General features: G+C 43.0%; 1 protein-coding gene across 1 annotated transcript in view; it reads left to right on the top strand.

Annotated features, from left to right (window-relative positions):
* The first annotated feature begins 451 nt into the window (after positions 1 to 451).
* Positions 452 to 14,077, top strand: part of LOC106609842 (class A basic helix-loop-helix protein 15-like) — a 22,863-nt gene continuing 9,237 nt past the window's right edge. Inside the window, 1 exon segment of the mRNA XM_014208865.2 lies at positions 452 to 695. The gene's annotated coding sequence lies outside the window, so the exon portion shown is untranslated.

Below are 14,077 nucleotides of genomic sequence, written 5' to 3'. Positions count from 1 at the left end.
AAATAAATAATCAGTAAATCAAAATAAAATAAAAACGATTGTGCCATCTGGTTTATTTTTGTATTTCTTTATTTTTAACCTTTATTTAACTAGGCAAGTCAGTTAAGAACAAATTCTTATTTACAATGACGGCAATATACTGTATGTGAAATTATTTATACTTTTACTGTTGACACTTAAGTATATTTTAGAAATTATATTTACTTTCGATACTTAAGTATATTTAAAACCAAATACTTTTAGACTTTTACTCAAGTAGTGTTTTACTGGTTGATATTCACTTTTACTTGAGTCATTTTCAATTAAGGTTATCTTTACATTTACTCAAGTGTGACAATTGGGTACTTCTTCCACCACTGCATTTATGCAACGGCTTCACTGTGGGCACAATCAGAATGCGGATAAGATCAGGATAAAGGACGCATGTTAGACCAGGTGTAAACGAGGCTTTTGGTAGCGCAGGGCACAGATGACCATGTCCGGAGTTGGAGCGCACTCCCATTGGCTAAGCGAGCGCTACGTGTACATTACAGCAGCAACAGGTACCTCACATGTTTACAGTTATCTTCATCCTCGGAGCGGAACCGCAGACGCTATTACCACTTAAGCAAAACGTGCATTCTGAAGATATTATCGATGTTCCATGGTGAAAACTATTCTTCTACGTACAGGGGAATTTTACTTTCACTTGAAAGGTAAGTTAAGTTTCAATTGATTGTCCATTCCATTTTTTCTTCATGGAAATCCAATGAAGTTGTATCAATTTAAGACGTTCACAGTTTTTTCAACTATTCAAATCAAAATAACCTTTCTTACTGAAAAACATGATATACAGTCCGGTGCGTAATTATTGGCACCCTTGGTAAAGATTAGCAAAAAAAGATTGTATAAAATAAATCATACAATTACTGAGCTATATTGTATGCTCAAGAAAGGAGGAAAATTGTATTATTTTATACTAATACAGTTGCTCAGAGATAGACATTTTCTGTAACAAGTAATATATATATATATTTAAAAAGATTATTGGTATGCTTGTATTCAATAGATTTCAATACCTCACCTAGCGAGGATAACGGCACTGAGCCTTTTTCTGACATGTTTTATGAGATTAGAGAACACATTGGGAGGGATCTTAGTCCACTCCTCCATACAGAATCTTTCCAGGTCCTTGATATCCGTGCGCTTATGGACTCTCCTTTTCAATTCAAACCACAGGTTTTCAATGGGCTTCAAATCCGGAGACTGAGATGGCCATTGCAAAATGCTGATTTTGTGGTCAATTAACCATTTCTTTGTGGATTTTGATGTGCGCTTGGGGTTATTGTCATGCTGGAAGATCCACATTGCTAAATGGCATTGGCACTTGGATTGGAACCTGTGCTATGGTCAGATGACATTAAAATAAGAGCTCTTCGGCCACGCGTCACTGGGCAGCTCGCGGCCCGGGTTTCCCTTTGTAATCCATAATAGTTTGCATGCCCTGCCACATCCGACCAGCGTCAGAACCGGTGTAGTAGGATTCAATCATTGTCCTGTATTGACGCTTTGCCTGTTTGATGGTTCATCTGAGGCTATAGCGGGATAAAAAATATTAAAACATACAGGGAAGCCGCTCATCATTTACATTACATTCAGTCATCTAACAGACTCACATCCAGAGTGACCCACAAGGGAACGTCGCCAGATCTCCCACCAAGTCAAAACGGGGGCCCAAACCAGCGACCTATTGGCCACCGGCCATGCTTCTAACCGCCAGGCCACCAACCATCCAATATCCCCCCACAGTTCCCTGAGAGCTGCCCCTCAACCATCCCGTGAACCACCCCCCACCCCCCTACCCCGAAAAAAACAACAGCCTCTCCCTCCATTCCCCAGTGACTGATGTGGGGTACTCCTCAATGCCATTCGATGAATCCCGGAACATATTCCAGTCTGTGCTAGCAAAACAGTCTTGTAGCGTAGCATCCGCATCATCTGACCACTTCCGTATTGAGCGAGTCACGGGTACTTCCTGCTTTAGTTTTTGCTTGTAAGCAGGAATCAGGAGGATAGAATGATGGATAGATTTGCCAAATGGAGGGCAGGTTAGAGCTTTGTACATGTCTCTGTGTGTGGAGAAAAGGTGGTCTAGAGTTTTTTTCCTCTGGTTGCACATGTGACATGCTGGTAGAAATGAGGTTAAACGGATTTAAGTTTGCCTGCATTAATGACCCCAGCCACTAGGAGCACCGCCTCTGGATGAGCATTTTCTTGTTTCCCTATGGCCTTATACAGCTTGTTGAGTGCAGTCTTAGTGCCAACATCGGTTTGTGGTGGTAAATAGACAGCTACGAAAAATACAGATAGTGTGGTCTACAGTTTATCATGAGGTACTCTACCTGAGGCGAGAGATCTAAGATCCCTCCTTATGTGTTCTCTAATCTCATAAAACGTTTTAGAAAAAGGCTCAGTGCCATTATCCTCGCAAGGTGAGGTATTGAACGCTATTGAAAACAGGGGTGGAAATCATTTTGACCTCTATATTTAAAAAAATACAAATGTTTTACTTGTTAAGTAAAATCTGCCATATGTATGTTGTTTGTATAAAAATGTTATCAATCTAACCTTAATAATCTTTTCATAATAAGCAAAAGCCTAAATGTGTTGCTTTGTTACCCAACTCATCATCACAATGAAATAATCCTGAATGTATCATTTCTGTAAATACAACAGTGGTTTTATGCAGTGAAAAAACTGTTAGAATAACTTGCTGTATAGCAGAATAGCCCCTTGCAGTGAATTCACCTGTTACCATGTTACATGAATGGCGTCTGATGAAGCATAACAGTAGGCCAACAGCCTCCACACAGACACGTTTCACATCATAGATAGCCTATATCTCAGACAGGTTTACTGTTAATCTCACACAGCAATCTGCAATTTAAAGGAGCAATCTGTGATTGCTACATCTGCGATTGCTACATGCAACTGTCGTACCCCATCAGAATCCAAAATATATGCTTGTTTTACTCAATTGTTTGTAAACTATTTAATTGTACACAAACACTGTATAGTCTCAAGGCATGTTTAAAATTATAACTGTGATATCATGGATGGTCAGTCCTTGCATTCATAGCTCTGTTTCTGAATTTCAAAGTGGTAACATTTCTTCAGCCCCGTCCCTCAGCTGTTTACCAAATCAGTGGCGGGGTGACGCTTTGTTGTTTGAAGTGCAGATTTCCGCTTTAAGGTATGAGATGGAGTACACAAGGGTAAAATCTCTCTCCCCAAAATTGTGCTGTACTTTCCTGTCCCCTGTCTGTATTAAAAGAGAGTAACCTTGAGTTGGGTATTATCTGGAGGCCTGGATAGCCTACAGTAGGATAAGAGAGGTGGAGATTACATTATAGCATTTTCACACACTGGCTGATTAGATAGACACTGTGTTTCTTACATTTTTCTTCACATCAAAAGAAAATGCATCTTCATTTAAAACTGCGAATAAAAACCATTCTAAAAAGGCCATATTTCTGTCTTATTGTAATATAACATATATAACTCCTCATTAATCATCATAAACAGCAGGTTTAGTTCCATTAGCTAATTACAATGTAATTACAGTTTAATCAGCATTTCACGGTAAGGTCTACACTTGTTGAATTCGGTGCATGTGATGAATAAAGTTTGATTTGATTTTAGAACTTCATTAGGTTTGTCAATTCGTAGTTGTTTTTCTGAGTAGTAAGGACTCAAACTCAAGTACCCCCTGTATAGTTACATTTAAAAAAAAAATATTTCCCCTTTATTTAACCAGGTAGGCCAAGTAGGCCAACTGCGACCTGGCCAAGATAAAGCTGTGCACAGCTGCAGCGATCGGTAAGCTGCTCTGACAGCTGACGCTTAAAGTTAGCGAGGGAGATATAAGTCTCCAACTTCAGTGATTTTTGCAATTCGTTCCAGTCATTGGCAACAGAGAACTGGAAGGAAAGGCGGCCAAAGTAGGTGTTGGCTTTGGGGATGACCCGTGAAATATACCTGCTGGAGCGCGTGCTACGGGTGGGTGTTGCTATGGTGACCATTTGCTATGGTGACCAGTGAGCTGAGATAAGGGGGGACTTATAGATGACCTGGAGCCAGTGGGTTTGGCGACAAATATGTAGCGAGGACCAGCCAACGAGAGCATACAGGTCGCAGTGGTGGGTAGTATATGGGGCTTTGGTGACAAAACGGATGGCACTGTGATAGACTGCATCCAATTTGCTGAGTAGAGTGTTGGATGCTATCTTGTAAATTACATCACTGAAGTCAAGGATCGGTAGGATAGTCAGTTTTACGAGGGTATGTTTGGCAGCATGAGTGAAGGAGGCTTTGTTGCGAAATAGGAAGCCGATTCTAGATTGAATTTTGGATTGGAGATGCTTAATGTGAGTTTGGAAGGAAAGTTTACAGTCTAACCAGACACCTAGGTATTTGTAGTTGTCCACATATTCTAAGTCAGAACTGTCCAGAGTAGTGATGCTAGTCGGGCAGGCGAGTGCGGGCGGGCAGCGATTGGTTGAAGATGATGCATTTAGTTTTACTAGCATTTAAGAGCAGTTGGAGGTCACGGAAGGAGTGTTGTATCGCATTGAAGCTTGTTTGGAGGTTTGTTAACACAGTGTCCAAGGAAGGGTCAGATGTATACAGAATGGTGTTGTCTGCGTAGAGGTGAATCAAATAATCACCAGCAGCAAGAGTGACATCATTGATATACACTGCTCAAAAAAATAAAGGGAACACTAAAATAACACATCCTCGATCTGAATGAAATAAATAATCTTATTAAATACTTTTTTCTTCACATAGTTGAATGTGCTGACAACAAAAACACAAAAAAAATTATCAATGGAAATCCAATTTATCAACCCATGGAGGTCTGGATTTGGAGTCACTCTCAAAATTAAAGTGGAAAACCACACTACAGGCTGATCCAACTTTGATGTAATGTCCTTAATAACCTGTTGGGGCTAGGGGGCAGTATTGAGAAATTCTGAAAAAAATATGTGCCCATTTTTAACTGCCTCCTACACCAACTCAGAAGCTAGGATATGCATATTATTAACACATTCGGATAGAAAACACTGAATTTTCTAAAACAGTTTGAATGGTGTCTGTAAGTATAACAAAAGTCATATTGCAGGCAAAAACCTGTGAAAAATAGATTAAAAAAAAAAGTGAATTTTGTGACTGTACTATTTAGTGTCATTGTTTTATAGATACCATAGTGAGAAAGGATTCATTTCGCAACTCCTACGGCTTCCACTAGATGTCAACGATCTTTATAAAGTTGTTTGAAGCGTCTATGATAAACAGAGAGCAAATTAGAATGCAGGGAAGTTGACATGTCGTCACTTCATTTTTTTGCGCCTGCGCATAAATCTGAGAAGAGGGAGTTTGTCATAATCGTTTATCTAGACACTTGATAGGTTGTGTGAAAATATTACTGATGTTTACTGATGTTTCACGTTAAAAATGGACCAAAAGGTTAATGCTAAACAACGTTTGACATGTTTGAACGAACGTAAATAGATTATTTACTAGGTTTTTTTAGCTTTTCGGCGTGATTTTACACCCCCCCCCCACCACGTTTTGTGGGAGCCTACTGAACGCTAACTATTTGGTGTTATTTGGACATAAATTATGAACTTTGTCAAAAGAAACCACATTTGTTCTGGACCTGGGATTCCTGGCAGTGCCTTCTGATGGAGATAAAAGGTAAGGGGATATTTACAATGTTATTATCGATATTAGATGATGCTAACTGTATAGCATAGCCTATTGTTCTTACCATAGTACCCCGTTTATTGCAAAATGTGATTTCCCAGTAAAGTTATTTTGAGATCTGGCCATTCGGTAGAAATTACGAGATGATAATATATTATTCTTTGAATGACAATATTATAATTTACCAATGTTTTCGAATAGTAATTCCGTGATTTGTAACGCTGGATTCACTGGGAGCATTCGAGCCGAAAAAAATTCTTAATTTCACCGCGACTGTAAATGCTGTTTTTGGATATAAATATGAACTTGATGGAACAAAAAAATGCATGTATTGTATAACATAATGTCCTAGGAGTGTCATCTGATGGAGATTGCCAAAGGTTAGTGCATAATCTTAGCTGGTTTCTGCTTTTGGTGACGCCTGACCTTGAATTGAAAATGGATGTTTGTACTTTTGTGGCTATGTACTGTCCTAACATAATCTAACTTTATGCTTTTGCCGTAAAGCCTCTTTGAAAATCGAACAATGTGGTTGGAATAAGGAGATGTTTATCTTTTAAATGGTGTAAAATAGTTGCTTGTTTGAGAAATTGAAATTATTAGATTTTTGATGTTTTGAATTTCCAGCCTTGTTAGCAATCCCGTCTCGGGGTTCATTGCTAACCTGTAGCCCCAACAGGTTAACCTGTCAAAATGAGGCTCAGTAGTGTGTGTGGCCTCTACGTGCCTGTATGACCTCCCTACAACGCCTGGGCATGCTCCTGATGAGGTGGCGGAAGGTCTCCTGAGGGATCTCCTCCCAGACCTGGACTAAAGCATCCTCCAACTCCTGGACAGTCTGTGGTGCAACGTGGCATTGGTGGATGGAGCGAGACATGATGTCCCAGATGTGCTCAATTGGATTCAGGTCTGGGGAACGGGCGGGCCAGTCCATAGCATCAATGCCTTCCTCTTGCAGGAACTGCTGACACACTCCAGCCACATGAGGTCTAGCATTGTCTTGCATTAGGAGGAACCCAGGGCCAACTGCACCAGCATATGGTCTCACAAGGGGTCTGAGGATCTCATCTCGGTACCTAATGGCAGTCAGGCTACCTCTGGCGAGCACATGGAGGGCTGTGCGGCCCCCCAAAGAAATGCCACCCCACACCATGACTGACCCACCGCCAAACCGGTCATGCTGGAGGATGTTGCAGGCAGCAGAACGTTCTCCACGGCGTCTCCAGACTCTGTCACGTCTGTCACGTGCTCAGTGTGAACCTGCTTTCATCTGTGAAGAGCACAGGGCGCCAGTAGCGAATTTGCCAATCTTGGTGTTCTCTGGCAAATGCCAAACGGTGTTGGGCTGTAAGCACAACCCCCACCTGTGGACGTCGGGCCCTCATACCACCCTCATGGAGTCTGTTTCTGACCGTTTGAGCAGACACATGCACATTTGTGGCCTGCTGGAGGTCATTTTGCAGTGCTCTGGCAGTGCTCCTCCTGCTCCTCCTTGCACAAAGGCGGAGGTAGCGGTCCTGCTGCTGGGTTGTTGCCCTCCTACGGCCTCCTCCACGTCTCCTGATGTACTGGCCTGTCTCCTGGTAGCGCCTCCATGCTCTGGACACTACGCTGACAGACACAGCAAACCTTCTTGCCACAGATCGCATTGATGTGCCATCCTGGATGAGCTGCACTACCTGAGCCACTTGTGTGGGTTGTAGACTCCGTCTCATGCTACCACTAGAGTGAAAGCACCGCCAGCATTCAAAAGTGACCAAAACATCAGCCAGGAAGCACAGGAACTGAGAAGTGGTCTGTGGTCACCACCTGCAGAACCACTCCTTTATTGGGGGTGTCTTGCTTATTGCCTATAATTTCCACCTGTTGTCTATTACATTTGCACATCAGCATGTGAAATTTATTGTCAATCAGTGTTGCTTCCTAAGTGGACAGTTTGATTTCACAGAAGTGTGATTGACTTGGACTTACATTGTGTTGTTTAAGTGTTCCCTTTATTTTTTTGATTATTGTATATAGAGAAAAGAGTCGGCCCGAGAATTGAACCCTGTGGCACCCCCATCGAGACTGCCAGAGGTCCGGACAACAGGCCCTCCGATTTGACACACTGAGCTCTATCTGAGAAGTACTTAGTGAACCAGGCGAGGCAGTCATTAGAGAAACCAAGGCTGTTGTGTCTGCCGATAAGAATACGGTGATTGACAGAGTCGATAGCCTTGGCCAGGTCGATGAAGACAGCTGCACAGTACTGTCTTTATTAATGTCAGTTATGATATCGTTTAGGACCTTGAGCGTGGCTGAGGTGCACCCGTGACCAGCTCGGAAACCGGATTGCATGGCGGAGAAGGTACGGTGGGATTTGAAATGGTCGGTGCTCTGTTTGTTAACTTGGCTTTTGAAGACTTTAGAAAGGCAGGGCAGGATGGATACAGGTCTGTAACAGTTTGGGTCTAGAGTGTCTCCCCCTTTGAAGAGGGGGATGACCGTGGCCGCTTTCCAATCTTTAGGAATCTCAGACGATACGAAAGAGAGTTTGAACAGACTAGTAATAGGGGTTACAACAATGGCGGAGGATAATTTTAGGAAGAGAGGGTCCAGATTGTCTAGCCCAGCTGATTTGTAGGGATCCAGATTTTGCAGCTCTTTCAGAACATCAGCTGTCTGGATTTGGATGAAGGAGAAGTGGGGGGGGGCTTGGGCCAGAAATGCTGATTGAAATTCTCGATTATCGTGGATTTATCGGTGGTGAGAGTGTTTCCTAGCCTCAGTGCAGTGGGCAGCTAGGAGGAGGTGCTCTTATTCTTCATGGACTTTACAGTGTCCCAAAACTTTTTGGAATTAGTGCTGCAAGATGCAAATTTCTGTTTGAAAAAGCTAGCCTTTGCTTTCCTAACTGACTGTGTATATTGGTTCCTGACTTCCCTGAAAAGTTGCATATCGCGGGGACTATTCGATGCTAGTGCAGTACGCCACAGGATGTTTTTGTGCTGGTCAAGGGCAGTCAAGTCTGGAGTGAACCAAGGGCTATATCTGTTGTAAGTTCTACATTTTTTTTAAAGGGGCATGATTATTTAAGATGGTGAGGAAAGCACGTTTAAAGAACAACCATGCATCTTCTACTGACGGGATGAGGTCAATATCCTTCCAGGATACCCAGGCCAGGTCGATTAGAAAGGCCTGCTTGCAGAAGTGTTTTAGGGAGTGTTTGACAGTGATGAGGGGTGGTTGTTTGACCGCGGACCCATAATGGACGCAGGCAATGAGGCAGTGATTGCTGAGATCCTGGTTGAAAACAGCAGAGGTGTATTTAGAGGGCAGGTTGGTTAGGATGATATCTATGAGGGTGCCCATGCTTAATGATTTGGGGTTGTCCTGGTAGGTTCCTTGATAATTTGCGTGAGATTGAGGGCATCTAGCTTAGATTGTAGGACGGCCGGGGTATATCCCAGTTTAGGTCACCTAACAGTACGAACTCTGGAGATAGATGGGGGGCAATCAATTCACATATGGTGACCAGGGTACAGCTGGGAGCAAGCAGCAACAGTGAGAGACTTATTTCTGGAGAGATGGATTTTTAAAAGTAGAAGCTCGAACTGCTTGGGCATAGATCTGGATAGTATGACAGAACTCTGCAGGCTATCTCTGCAGTAGATTGCAACTCCGCCCCATTTAGCAGTTCTATCTTGACAGAAAATGTTGTAGATGGGGATGGAAATTTCAGAATTTTTGGTGGTCTTCCTAAGCCAGGATTCAGACACGGATAGGACATCAGGGTTGGCGGAGTGTGCTAAACCAGTGAATAAAGCAAACTTAGGGAGGGGGCTTCTGATGTTAACATGCATGAACCCAAGGCTTTTACCGTTACAGAAGTCAACAAAGCGCCTGGGGACACACATGGCCTGGGTTAACCTCTACATCACCAGAGGAACAGAGGAGAAGTAGGATGAGGGTACAGCTAAAGGCTATGGTAGGATAGATTCAGGGCATAATGTACAGACAAGGGTATGGTAGGGTGCGAGTACAGTGGAGGTAAACCTAGGCATTGAGTGACGATGAGAGAGGTTGCATCTCTGGAGGCACCAGTTAAGCTAGGTGAGGTCTCCGCATGTGTGGGGGTGGGACAAAGGAGCTATCTAAGGCATGTTGAGCGGGAATAGGGGCTCCGCAGTAAAATAAAAATAATGAGAGCTGCCCTAAACAGTATACAAGGGATATTGACATTAGAGAGAGGCATAAAGCAATCACAGGTGTTGATTGGGAGAGCTAAGACAACAACGGGTAAGACAACAACGGGTAAACAGCTAAGACAACAACAACGGGTAAATTGCGATGAATGGGCAGAGAGGGTCAGTTAGCTACACACAGGGCCTGAGTTGGAGGCTGGGGCCGACAGATAAACAAAATGAAGTACAGTGTTAATGAACAGTCCAGCAGGCATCAGCAGTGTAGCCGAGTGATCATAGGGGCCAATGAGCAGCAATAGATGAAACAGGGAGCCGTTCGGTAGTCGTTACTACGCTAGGCAAGCGGGAGACACAGCGTACAGAAAGCTAGCGGGCCGGGGCCAGCAGATGGGTCTTCACCGACATCCACAACGCAGAAGCCGGTTGAGAGCACATCGGTTGAATTACGTCACAGACCAGTCGTGATGGATCGGCGGGGCTCCGTGTCGACAAAGGGTCCAGGCCCATTGGCAAGAGCGGTATTGTTGATGGTGTACTTCGTTGGCTAGCCGGGAGATGGGCCTAGCTCGAGGCTAGCTCGAAGCTAACTGGTGCTTGCTTCTGGACAGGGACGTTAGCCACAATAGCCACTCGGTAGCAGCTAGCTAGCTGCAATGGTCCGGTGTAATGGTCCAGAGCTTGCAGCAGGAATTCAGTGATGTAGTGGAGAAAAGCAGTCCGATATGCTCAGGGCTGATAGCGCGCAGTGCAGACGTGCTGTGTATTATCCAGGCTAAAGTGGCTGGTGTCTGAGCTAAAGGTAAAGACTGCTAGCAGTGGCTAACAATGACTAAATAGCTAGTAGCTAATTAGCTGGCTAGCTTCTGATTGCTTGCCTCTGATGGAGGCAAAGTAGCAGTGTACAATATGGTAGATAGGGTTTCAGTTGAGATTCGCACCCCAAGTCAAGCCTGGATGCTTCAACTCTTTGGCTGTGAAAAAAAAAGTGCAGATCTGTACCACATTGAATGAGGCGAGTTGCAGAAAACCTTACATACATATATATATATTTTTTTTACAACAGCGAAGTTATCAATGCCTGGTGCTATTAGTATTTTTTTTTTTACTAGGCACGGGACAAAGCATCCGCAACGATGTTTTCCGAACCCTTTATGTGCTGAATTTGTAAATTATAACCCTGTATAACCAACGCCCAACGCATAAGACGTTGGTTGTGGTTATACATGCGGCTCAAGAAAGTTAAAGGGTTGTGGTCTGTGTATACCACAACAGGCAACACACTGGAGCCAACATAAACTTCAAAAAATTGTAGGGCAAATAACAGCGCCAGGGTCTCCTGTTCGATAGTGGAATACCTTGACTGACAGCTGTTGAATTTTCGAGAGAAGTAGCAAACTGGGTGATCTAGACCATCGTGTTCCTGTAATAGTACAGCACCTGCACCCACTGAACTGGCATCCACCTCCAACTTAAATGGTTTCTGGAAATCAGGGGCAGAAAGAACAGGAGAAGTACACAATAGTGCTTTTACAGAGTCAAAAGCAGATTGCCACTCAGCGGTCCACTCAAAGGATACTGAAGGACTGAGTAACCTAGTCAGTGGGGCTACAACTGTTGAGAAATTCCTACAAAATGTACGATAATAACCCGTCATGCCTAAAAATCTGCGTAATTCTCGGCGAGTGGCAGGGGCAGGAAACCGGGTGATAGCATCCACCTTAGCTGCTACGGTACGCACCTGACCCCGACCTACCTCTTTACCCAAATATGTAACAGTTGCCTTTCCAAACTCACATTTGGCTAAGTTAAGGGTCAAAGAAGCGTTGGCTAAGCGTACAAACACAGCCCTCAATGTGCTCAGGGGATCAAGCCAGGTAGTCGAATGAACAACCAGGTCATCCAGATATGCAGTACACTCAGGAACATCAGCCAACACAATATTTACCAAACGTTGAAACGTGGCCGGAGCATTCCTCATTCCAAAAGCCATCACTGTGTACTGACATAAACTGTCAGGAGTTACAAAAGCAGACACCTCAGAGGCACGAGGGGTTAAAGGCACCTGCCAATAACCTTTTAACAAGTCAAGCTTCGTAACATACGCAGCCGATCCAATGGTGTCTATACAGTCATCCATGCGAGGTAAAGGGAATGAGTCAGGTATAGTAACATTATTCACTTTCCTGTAGTCAGTGCAAAATCTTTGAGTCCCGTCAGGCTTTGGAATCAGCAGACAGGGGGAACTCCAAGGACTGCCACTGGGGATTGCCATCTCATTTTCCAGTAAATAAGTTACCTCTTTCTTCATCACTCCTCTCTTGATTGAATTCACACGATAAGGGTACTGTTTGATTGGAGCAGCATCACCTACATTTATATCATGTTTCAACACATTGGTACGACTGGGAACATCCTGAAAGAGACTTGGAAAATCAGTGATTAGTAACTCAATATCAGCCCTCTGCTGATCATTCAAATGGAACAAATGGGTTGGGAGAGACGCCACCATCTCCGAATTACACAAACGAGCACACTGCTCAGGAGTATTCCGCATCACCAAACCGTCCTCATCAGTTATGCTGACTCCTGGGTGAGTAACCAGGCTCACAGAAGCAACAGAGGATACAACAGGTTTTCCACTGGTAATGGGAGACTCGATACCACCTCTAACCAGATAGGCTTTAATCATGTTAACCTCTTGGGGCTAGGTGGGACGCTAGCGTGCCACCCGTGGTGCACTCCATCAACAGCAGGTGCATTTCAAGAGCGGCAAATTTGAATCCAAATAAATGTCAAAATTCAAATTTTTCAAAAATACAACTATGTTACACCATTTGAAAGATAAACATCTCCTTAATCTAACCACGTTTTACGATTTCAAAAAGGTTTTACGGCGAAAGCATAAATTTAGAGTATGTTAGGACAGTACATTTACAAGAGTTGTGTGTAATGTTTTGTCAAGTCAAAGACAGGGTCACCAAAACCATAAAACCAGCTAAAATGATGCACTAACCTTTTACAATCTCCATCAGATGACACTCCTAGGACATTATGTTAGACAATGCATGCATTTTTAGTTCTATCAAGTTCATATTTATATACAAAAACAGCGTTTTACTATGGCATTGATGTTGAGGAAATCGTTTCCCTCCAATAACCGGCAGTCAAGTCAGCGTCAGAAATTAAATAATTAAAATTAGAAAACATTGGTAAAATATTATATTGTCATTTAAAGAATTATAGATTTACATCTCTTGAACGCAATCAACTTGCCAGATTTAAAAATAACCTTACTGGGAAATCACACTTTGCAATAATCTGAGCACTGCGCCCAGAAAAATACGCGTTGCGATACAGACTAGACGTCATGTTGGGGAGATCTAAAATCGAAAATACTATGTAAATAATCCATTACCTTTGATTCTCTTCATCAGATGTCACTTCCAGGTATCACAGGTCCATAACGAATGTAGTTTTGTTCAAAAAAGCTCATCATTTATGTCCAAAAATCTCCGTCTCGTTAGCACATGATGTAAGCCAGCCGGACTTCGTCGCATGAACGAGGGGAAAAAATATATTTCCGTTCGTTCAAACATGTCAAACGTTGTATAGCATAAATCATTAGGGCCTTTTTTAACCAGAACATTAATAATATTCAAGGTGGACGAATGCATACTCTTTTATAACGTATTGGAACGAGGGTACCCAACATGAAGTAGCGCGCCAGGTGTCTAATGGGACATCACCGTTCCATGGCTCTTGTTCGGTCAGATCTCCCTCCAGAAGACTCAAAACACTTTGTAAAGGCTGGTGACATCTAGTGGAAGCAATAGGAAGTGCCAAAATATTCCTAAACCCCTGTGTTTTTCAATGGGATAGGTTTAAAGTCAATACAACACATCAGGTATCCACTTCCTGTCAGAAAATGTCTCAGGGTTTTGCCTGCCAAATGAGTTCTGTTATACTCACAGACACCATTCAAACAGTTTTGGAAACTTTAGAGTGTTTTCTATCCATATATAATAAGTATATGCATATTCTAGTTACTGGGTAGGATTAGTAACCAGATTAAATCGGGTACATTTTTTTTATCCAGACGTGCAAATGCTGCCCCCTAGACCCAACAGGTTAACGTGACATACCCGGAA

The sequence above is a fragment of the Salmo salar genome, chromosome ssa01, assembly GCF_905237065.1.
Source record: "Salmo salar chromosome ssa01, Ssal_v3.1, whole genome shotgun sequence".
Taxonomy (NCBI): Eukaryota; Metazoa; Chordata; class Actinopteri; order Salmoniformes; family Salmonidae; genus Salmo; species Salmo salar.
This window is presented reverse-complemented; position numbering and strand designations above follow the sequence as displayed.